The sequence below is a fragment of the Felis catus genome, chromosome C2 (assembly GCF_018350175.1).
Source record: "Felis catus isolate Fca126 chromosome C2, F.catus_Fca126_mat1.0, whole genome shotgun sequence".
In the NCBI taxonomy this organism is placed as follows: Eukaryota; Metazoa; Chordata; class Mammalia; order Carnivora; family Felidae; genus Felis; species Felis catus.
The window spans coordinates 28,382,391-28,391,951 of NC_058376.1; the positions used below are offsets into that span (position 1 = coordinate 28,382,391).

At 40.3% G+C, this 9,561-nt stretch overlaps 1 long non-coding RNA gene across 1 annotated transcript; it reads right to left on the reverse strand.

The window, feature by feature from the left end:
• Positions 1-669: 669 nt before the first annotated feature.
• Positions 670-4,558, reverse strand: LOC109503375. Its single transcript, XR_002162317.3, has 2 exons — positions 4,347-4,558; positions 670-864 (listed from the first exon to the last, which is right to left on the reverse strand). It is a non-coding gene; the product is annotated as an uncharacterized LOC109503375 (long non-coding RNA).
• Positions 4,559-9,561: the final 5,003 nt, after the last annotated feature.

A 9,561-nucleotide genomic window follows, 5' to 3' on the forward strand; every position in this document is an offset into this window, starting at 1 on the left:
GTGCAGAGAGAAAGAGAAAGAGAATCCCAAGCAGGCTCCATGTTGTCAGCACAGAGCCCAATGAAGGGCCTGATCTCATGACCACAGGATCACAGCCTGAGCTGAAATCAAGAGTTGGACACTTAACCGACTGAGTCACCCAGGAGCCCCTATAACTAGATATTTGTATCTCTTGATTTCTTTCACCCATTTCACCCCCAAACCCCTTCCCTTCTGGCGACCACTACTCTGTTCTCTGTATCTTTGAATCTAGGATTTGTTTTAATTTTTTAGATTCCACTTATACGTGAAATTGTGAGGTACTAGTCTTCATCTGACTTATTTCAATGAAATAACTTTATATTTTATACATTATTTACCTCCACTCCATTTCTTTCCTCCTTCCATCCGCATCTTTCTCCTAATCAATCATATGCAAATCTATTACATATTTTATTACAAAATGGACTCATATTCTACATACTTTACTGCACCTTGTTTTTCCTAACTAGCCACATTGTTGCTGAAATCCATCAACGGCAACTGGGATAAAATTAATACATTTCTTTTTAATGGTTGTTTTATAAACCCCAGTATGAATGTCCTGCAATTTATTCAATTATTTCACCTATTTATGAGTATTCAAATTGTTTCCAGTTTTGTCGCTATCACAAATAATGACACAGTAGGCATGTTTATATGTTGGTGCTTTTATTTTATAGAATAGTGCCTCAAAGTAGGATTGTTGAGCCAGAAGAACGTATGGGTGTGTATACACAGAGATATTTTTGATGTTGACAGATATTGCCAAAGTGCTTCCAAAAAGAGCCGGAACATCTACAGGAATGTATAAGGATGTCTTCTTCCCCACAAGCCATTGGGCACCTGGATGTAAACCATTCATATTTACAACTTGGTGAGTGAGCAGTGCGCTCTCACTGTTACTCTGTTTTCCATCTCCCTGGTAACTAGTTAGGTCGACAAAATATATTTTACCCCTATATTTATTGGCCATTTAGATGCTGTAATCTGTAAAATGCCTACTCATTTCCTTTGCCCATCTCTGGGCTGGCTTTATTTTACACAACCATTAAGAAACACAATGATTGTTATTTGAAGAGCGTCAAGGATCCTGTGATCCTCGTGTTTGTCTTTCCTGATATTACCCTCTGTCCTCATCTCTCCTTACATATGGCACAGTTGGCCAAGTGCTGTCTCTTTAACCATGTTTACTCTTTCTCTGAGAGTCCCAAAAACCTCCTACTGAGACAGCTTGTTTGGATGAAAATGGTTTATGTTCTCCTTGGCTTTGGAGAATATTGCCATATACCAATTGTTACGAATGGATTATGAGCCTTTGGGAGAAGAAAAAGATTAATTTCCTTTTTAAGAAACATCTTATTTCTCATTTATCCAGCTATCTATTTGTAGTATAACATAAAAAATACTGTCTTTCCCTAAAGTCCTACAATAAGCTGGGAATACTTCCTTGATACATTCCCAGCCTGGGCTATTTGCGGGTGGGGAGGGCTCTTTGCTGCGGTTATTTGAAAAAAAAAAAAAAATGCTGTGTGAGGACAGTGCATGACCCAGTTCTTTTCATTTATTCCAGGTCATTGGTAACCAGATGAATTCTAGTTGTGCGGAAGGTTCAGTGTTTGTAGACGTGGGTTTTGCTTCAGGTCTGTAGCTTTGTTTGAAAGCATTAAGTTTCTCGGCAAAGTAGGTGAAAGCTTGAGGGTTAGTGGGCAACAGAAATATGTGTATATTTAGCTCGGTTTGTTCTGGCAAACTTCAGAGTGCAGGCCTGGCTATCCTGGCTCCTAGCAATGTGTGGCCAGACTTTACCTATGCCCATGATCCTCTTTCGACTTTTAATTCATCTATCAGATGCCTCATTCTCATCACTTTATCGAAGGTAGGCCTCATACCGGCTTCCTTCCTGACAGGGCTGACAGAGTGGCTGATAAATCTTCGGTCTAAATGGCAGATTCCAAACAATATAGCCAGAACAAGTACGTCAGAGCTGGAAATATAATATGCTCTCTCATTCTCGGCGCTCTCTTGTAAAAGACGGTACACACTTATGCTGACAGAGGAGCGACTTTTAAGAAACTTGGAGCTCTGCACGAGAAATGAGATGAGACTCTGGGTTTTCTCAGAGGCACTCAGGTATGCCCGTGAGTCACACAACGGTCTGCACTCCCAGCTCCGCGCAGCACGCGGCACCCGGATTGTGAAGCTCTCCTAATTTACTCATAAATCTTGCTTTTCTTGAAGCAATTCTTTCCCTTGAAGGGATCTTTTAATTACCATCCTCTGGACTAACCAACCAAGCTGCAAACCCCTGAAAGCAGCTGAGAGAGGCCTCCTTCCACGCCTGTCAAGTGCAGCCTCAGCAGGTTTCCCTGCCTATGGAAGCAATTTCTATCAGCCACTTCCTGCCAAAGCACTGCACTGAATGGAGTATGTTGTTTCAGATGCCACTTCATTATCCATAAGAACAGAAAACTTTCAAGGGAATGTTTTCAGAATCTGAAAATTGCCACAAGGCTCTTATGTAAAACAAAAACAACAGACACCCTAGGGCCTTCGGGTTAATAACACCCTTTCCTTGGGCACCTGAGTGGCTCAGTCGGTTAAGCATCTGACTCTTCATTTGGGCTCAGGTCATGATCTCACGGTTTGTGAGTTTGAGCCCCGCATCGGCGCAGAGCCTACTTGGGATCCTCTCTCTCTCTCTCTCTCTCTGTCTCTCTCTCTCTCTCTCTCTCTGCTCCTCCCGCCCCCTTGTCGTTTTCTCTCTCCCTCTCAAAACAAATAAACAAATAAATAAACTTATAAGAAATGATCATTTCCTTTCCTTGTAAGAGGAGACGTTTTCTTCTCTAGTGCGGTGTGGTGTTCCTGTAGGGAAAGCCATGCATGAAAAAGCAACCGTGAATGTTGCCTGTTTCACCTCACTCTTGCTGGGCCCCTCCTAAGTCGAGGCATCATACAACCGTAAATGGCAACGCAATAAAGTAGCACTGTCCAATATTAAACTTAGGCTCATTAATAACCCACTCTAACCATCTGAGCAACAGCCACGTTGCTGCTAAATGCAGGTAAATGCAGAAAGCATTCGTAAGTGAATTGGATTTATATGTGTTTCCACGTTTTTGTCAGTACACAAGGTTGATACAAGGCTGCACTGTCTCCCAATGAGAGAGAGGTAGTCGGCCAGATGCGGCCCAAGTTTCATCTCCATTAAAAAAGTTGCACCAATCACTTGTAGGTTTTAGCTTGGTGAAAGGTTGTGACTACAGTTTGTAATAAGATGAGTCATTGCACCAAACTTAGTCATGAAATAGTAGAGCTAGAAGAGGTTTGTAGATGAGATCCAATTTTTTTTGTCTGTCTCCACGTTAAGTTAATGAAACTATCTAAGGCTACGTCCTCCAAAGCATATTTTATGAAACAAAAGCCAAGTTCTACACTCTGCCAAAAAGAAATTTTTTAAAGGGAGACAAAGAAAGATTCTAGAAAACATGCAGATTCACGATAAATATTATAAAATTAAAAGCTTTATTACGACCTTCAATATAGAACATGATTTAACTCGGTTTAACCTGGTGTTTCTCACATAGATCTGACCACAGAATAGTGTTTTGTGTTTTTTTTTTCACGTGATCCCTGTTAACATCCCGTGGAACCATCGTTACATGGAAATACACTTTGAATAATGTTGATCCAATGATTAAAATTGCCAGAAGTTCTCCGGAAAAAATTTTAAACTTTCCTTCAGAGAGTTATGCCATTATCTCAGAAATATTCAGCATTCTTGACTACAAGAGAAATCTGCCTTTTGGTAAGTTGGCCTATGTATTAAGAAAATGGGCATCACCGGCTCCTGTTGTTTAAGGGGAAGGTCAGTGCTGTGACTCAGCTCCCCACTGTTTCTATGGGGTGAAGAGCACGCGAGCTTCCCTTTCTGAGAAGAAGTGCTAAAGGAGGACACTTCTCATCCCTCTCTGTATTTTTCCCGTTTTTCTCACTGGTAAGATTAGGGCAAAATCATTTCTCTTGTCTGTCCTGACCTCTTGGTTCTCTCTTTCCCTTGAACTACATGCAAGGTTGATTGTAAACCGCCTCGGGTCTGTGGGTAAGGGTCTTACTTCGTAGACCCGAGGCATTCCTTGATTGGGCCTTGAGTTAAAACCAGCTTCACAGGAAGCTGAGTAGTAGAAATAGCGTGGCGAATGGGGGGAAGAAAGTAAGCAAAGGAATAGAACTACACTTGGGTCTCAGCCCCAAGTCACATCCTCCAACTCTAGAAACCATGAGGGTTTGGGGTAGGAAAGCTGATTCCATCCTTGAATTCTTACCTCATTGTGTTTGTTCTCAGTGTAGTTCTGGAAGTTTGAAAACCGGAAGTGAGGAGGAAAATAATTAATTGGAACCCTGCATCTCTGACACCTATTATCCTTATAATACCTTTTCATCAGTTGAAAATGATTATGAGGTCACCCTGCAGCAAATTCTTGTCCAGCTCAAATAATTCCAAGTTCTTTTCCCTTTTGTTCCCCATAGGTCCATTTGCCAACACTAATTATTTTTGTTTCTCTTCTCTGGTTCGTTTCCAACTTTCTCAATCACTTAAAAAAAAAATAGAGAGCCCCAAATGGGACAAAGCCTTCTGTAGGTCTGGCTTAGTCTGAGCTTCTGGATGGCTTGCCGGCCACCGCAGCATTTTATGCTTAGCGGTGTATGCAAGTGTATCCCCATGTTACGTTAGCTTTCATAACAACAGACTGATAGCAATGGCCCCACTCTGTGGCTTACTATAATTTGCACTTCTACATTGTGAGGGTGCTTAACAACCATGATATTATGACGGTGGCACTAGCCAAGCATTTCTGACTACATATCAATATTGCTCGTCTTTTTCTAAGTGCTTCACATCACCTACTATTCCTAGTGGATCCTGGTGGGTTTCTCTTTTAACTGTACCTCAAAAGCATTAGGTTTGTTTTGACTTTTCCTTGTGGTTTAGGCTAGGAACATTTCTCCTTCATTTTAAAACCTCCTGAACGTGTAGTCAAATTTGCAAAGGGTCATTATAATCTTGAGTTCGTTACTCAGTTTCTACACACCTCATTGTTTTGTTAACGTGCACTTGACGTTAAGACCTTTCCATATGTAACATAAGGAATACTTTATGGCTTTGCAGTTTGCAAATTGCTTTCACAATACGTATTCTCCTTTATTCATTTACTAGACAAATATTTATTGACAGTATATCAGGGGTTGAGCCGAGTGCGAGTGGAATAAAGGTGAATACAACGTTATAACTGACCTCAAGTGGCTCACAGTCTTTGGGGGTAATGGGAACCACTGCAGTACCACATGATACGGGCATGTGGAAGGAGGCAGTGTTTTTTCACGTGGGATGGGAGGAGGGTTTGCGGGGAAGGAGTAGGTGACTGAGGTTCACAGTAGCAAGGTCAATAGGCGACAGTGGGGGAGTGGAGGAGAGAAAGCTAAAACCAGAAAGTAAGCACGATTTTGAAGGCCTTCATACGCTGAGTACTAACTCCCTAACTGGGGTGAGTATTATCTTCCAGTTTTACAGATGACAAACCTGAGGCCAAAGAGACACACAAATCAAATGTTAGAAGCAAGATCATTTCTAGTCTTTTGGCTCCCGGACCAGCTCTGTTTTTCAAGACGTGTCTGTTATCAAAGTGAAGGGAAGACTGCAAAATGTTTATGATTTAGTGTCCAATGTTTTCCTAAAGTTTGTTTTTTTTATTAATGGAAATTAAAACACGCTTATGGTAGGACATTTGCAAAGTAGAAATGAATGAATAATAAATAAAAATCCTAGGTAATAACATTTTGAAATTTTTTCTCTGTCATTTGTATACATAAGTATGCAAACTGTATTTCATAAAACTAGAACAAATTTGTATATACTACACTTCCTTGAGCAAAGTATATTGTGAATATTTTCCTTTTGCAAATAAACATGCTTTCATACTATGATTTTTAATGATTGCAAAGCATACTATTATTTTTAATCATTGTAGAATATTCCATTTATGGGTCTAATGGCACCAGTTTGTCCTTTTCACTATTGTAGGACATTTAAGCAGTTTCTAATAGTTTGTATTATGAATAGCACTTCTGTGAATAACCTGGTCGCATTTCTGATTTTTTCTTTAGGATAAGGAATCACTAGGTCAGAAAGTATAGTGCTTTTAAGGCACTTAACACTTAACTGGCAAATTGTCCCCATTTGTAATCCCACTAGAGATGAGCGAAGTACCAGTCATTGCCAACACAGTGCAGGAGATAAACAACTTCTTTTTTGCAACAAACGGCTTTTGTATTTGATTCTTTACCAACTTTAGAGGACATGTGTCTCAGCTGTAACAGATTTGAGAATAATATGTTAGGGCCCTGGGCGAAGTGGCAGAGGAAGGGGGTGGGGATGCGAGGGACCTACGTTATTTCCAACCACATTTGCGTGACAAGGATCCTTCTATTTCCAGCCGTCTTGGCCATTGTAGGCAATGTCCACCTGGTATAAGCATACAGAGACCAAAGCCTGTGTCCTTCACAGCTGGCTTGTGACGAGTCCTCCCCAGTCCTGAGAAGAGGAGCACTTGTCACATGGCCTAGGGCAAGCGGCAGGAAACTCTCCCTGAGCGAGGGCTGCACTGCCAGAGGCTGGACACACAAACAGTGCCCTCCCAGGATCCTGTGGATATCTGCCCACTTGTTCCCCCGGGGGCAGATGCCCACTCCCTTTGAGGGCAGTTTCCTGAGCCATCAGTCAAGCTCACCTGCCACCCCCAACCATCCATGTGGTCTTCTCAGCGGCCCTCATCCCAAAATAAACACTACAGTCTCCTCTCCATGACATTTTACAGCAGAACCTTTAAAAATAGATTTAAGGAGTTTTTAAGTTATGAAACATTCCGAATGAGATTGGTAAAGCACATACTCTTCTACCCACCACCCAAATGTAACAAATATTATTATTTTGCCAAACATGTTTCTAGTGTTGCTTTCATTCCAAGAAATAGAATGTTACACCACTCCTCATTCTATTCCCTTTCTTCCCTCTTCCTCAGAGATAACCACAAGCTTGAGGTAGTGTGAATCCTTCTACATAGCAGATAACGGTCTAAGGAAATTGCCAATTCTTTTTCCCATTTCTAGGTCAACAAGGTTTCTTCTCATTCACATATTTGAAGACACTGAGTTGGGCACTAAAGAAGAAAGAACTGTTTATTTGGAAAAGAAGAGTTGTTTCCTTCCAGATATAGGGTGTCATCAGAATGAAAGGACAGTAGGAAGCCCCTCCACTCCGGTCTTGATCAGATGACTATGGTCAAGGAAGTGATAAAGCCATTAGACATAAAAATGTGAAGATCTGGACATAAATAGTTGGTTGAGGTGGAAGCCTTATTGGAAATGCAAACCTGGAACAGTCTTCAAAAGTGAAATAAATACTGAATGAAATCTTTAATGTTCAATAACAAAGAATTTGTAAACAAAATATGGTCAATATTTTCATGATATATTATGCAAACTATAAAATCTTGTTTTTGAAGACTGCTTAATTAATATAGGGAAATGTCCATGACACCCTGTTGAAACTTAAAAAGGAATAGGAAAAAAAATTAATAAACTGCATGTAATAGTATGATCCAAATATATATATGCATATATATGCATATTTTTTCATGAATATCCAAATATGTAAATAGATAGTCACGGAGGGACACCTGGGTGGCTCAGTCAGTTAAGTGACTGACTCTTGATTTCAGCTCTGATCATAATCTCACAGTTTGTGAGTTCGAGCCCCACATCAGTCTCCTCACACTGACAGTGCAGAGTCTGCTCTGGATTCTCTCTCTCTCCCTCTCTCTCTGCCCCTCCCATGCTCTCTCTCTCTCTCTCTCTCTCTCTCTCTCTCTCTCTCTTGAAATAAATAAATAAATGTTAAAAAACAGTCATGGATAGATAGGTAGGTAGGTAGATAAGATAGACAGCAAGACCTTTATTTGGGGTTTACATGGAGGAAAACCTATTTGTAAAAAAGCTGATTTTGTGATTTCAAGGTCTTTTCTTTCAATCAGGTTAAATAAGTTACCAATGTGATCAATTAAGCATAACTGAATCATCAAAATGAAAAGAAAAAAAACACAAAAAGGTAGGGAGAGATTTGACTAAAAGTAATTGATCCAATAGCCACATGGAGACGCAGAATCAATTTCAGAGTCAAGATAATGAGAAAACAAGGTAAACACTTGTTGTGTAAAACTTATTCAAATATGCTTAGGAACAATAATGGAAAATCATGATTTTCCATATAGCAATTACCCTTTTTAAACTATTTGTTTATAATGCTTGACAACAGATAATATGTTTTTATAGTTCTCATTTTGACAGCTTTTCTAATGTTATTTCTTAGCTTTGGGATGGTCGTGGACTGCCAATCACTTTGGAGTGCTCAGAGTCCCTTCCTTCTCTCCTCCCTCACTACACAAACTGCCAGAAATCTCAGCTGGGTCAGGAATGTCTCGTTCTCAAAGAATTCTCTGTGAACAAGGGAGAAGCTATTGTCTTACATTCCTTCACCCTTATTGTTGCTGAAATAATTTTTGCTCAGAAATTTTTAATTTCTAATTACTTTCAGTGAAAGATTAGACCAGCTAAAACTGAGTGGAAAGTGTTATTCATAAAATGAAAGTTAGGTTAAAAGTCATAGAGATCTCACCTTGGGCGAAAATGGAAATGCCTCAAGAAATGAACACACACATGCTGTCATCCAGTAACATATTAACAGATATTAGCATGCGTTGATAAATGTTTTTTTAACATTTATTTATTTTTGAGAGACAGAGCATGAGCATGAGCATGAGCGGGGGAGGGGCACACAGAGAGGGAGACACAGAACCTGGAGTAGGATTCAGGCTCTGAGCTGTCAGCACAGAGACAGACATGGGTCTGGAACCCACGAACTGTGAGATAATGACCTGAGCTGAAGTCGAATGCTCAACCAACTGAGCCACCCAGGCGCCCCAGCATGTGTTGATAAAAGCACAGCATCTTAGGGGTGAAAAGGGAATGAGACATGATCTAATTCAATTCCATCCTCATTTTTTAGATAAGAAAACCAAGGCAAAAAAAAAAAAAAAAAAGTGACCTGTTCAGATTGTAGCCAATGGTTCCCAAAGAGTGATCTACTCTTTAAAAAACTTATAAATTTCTTCCAAATAGTTGCACTGGTCATCTTTTTGTTCCAGTTGCATACTGTCTTAATCCTGGGCAGTGAGCACCAAACAGATGCCTGGTCACATAAACCAGCAGGACTTAGTGGAATAGACGCCTCATTGAAAGCTGGTCTGACCTGGGGACCTTCTGCCCATCCAGACCATACTGCAAGTGACCAAGACAATTTAGTTGGGACAGCAGGTGAATCTAATGATGTCCAAAAAAAAAGAAAGAGAGAGACCACTTAAAAGCGCATTGCTTTCAGAAGGGCTTCTTTACTACTGGAGTCCACTATAAAATTGGTGATTATTG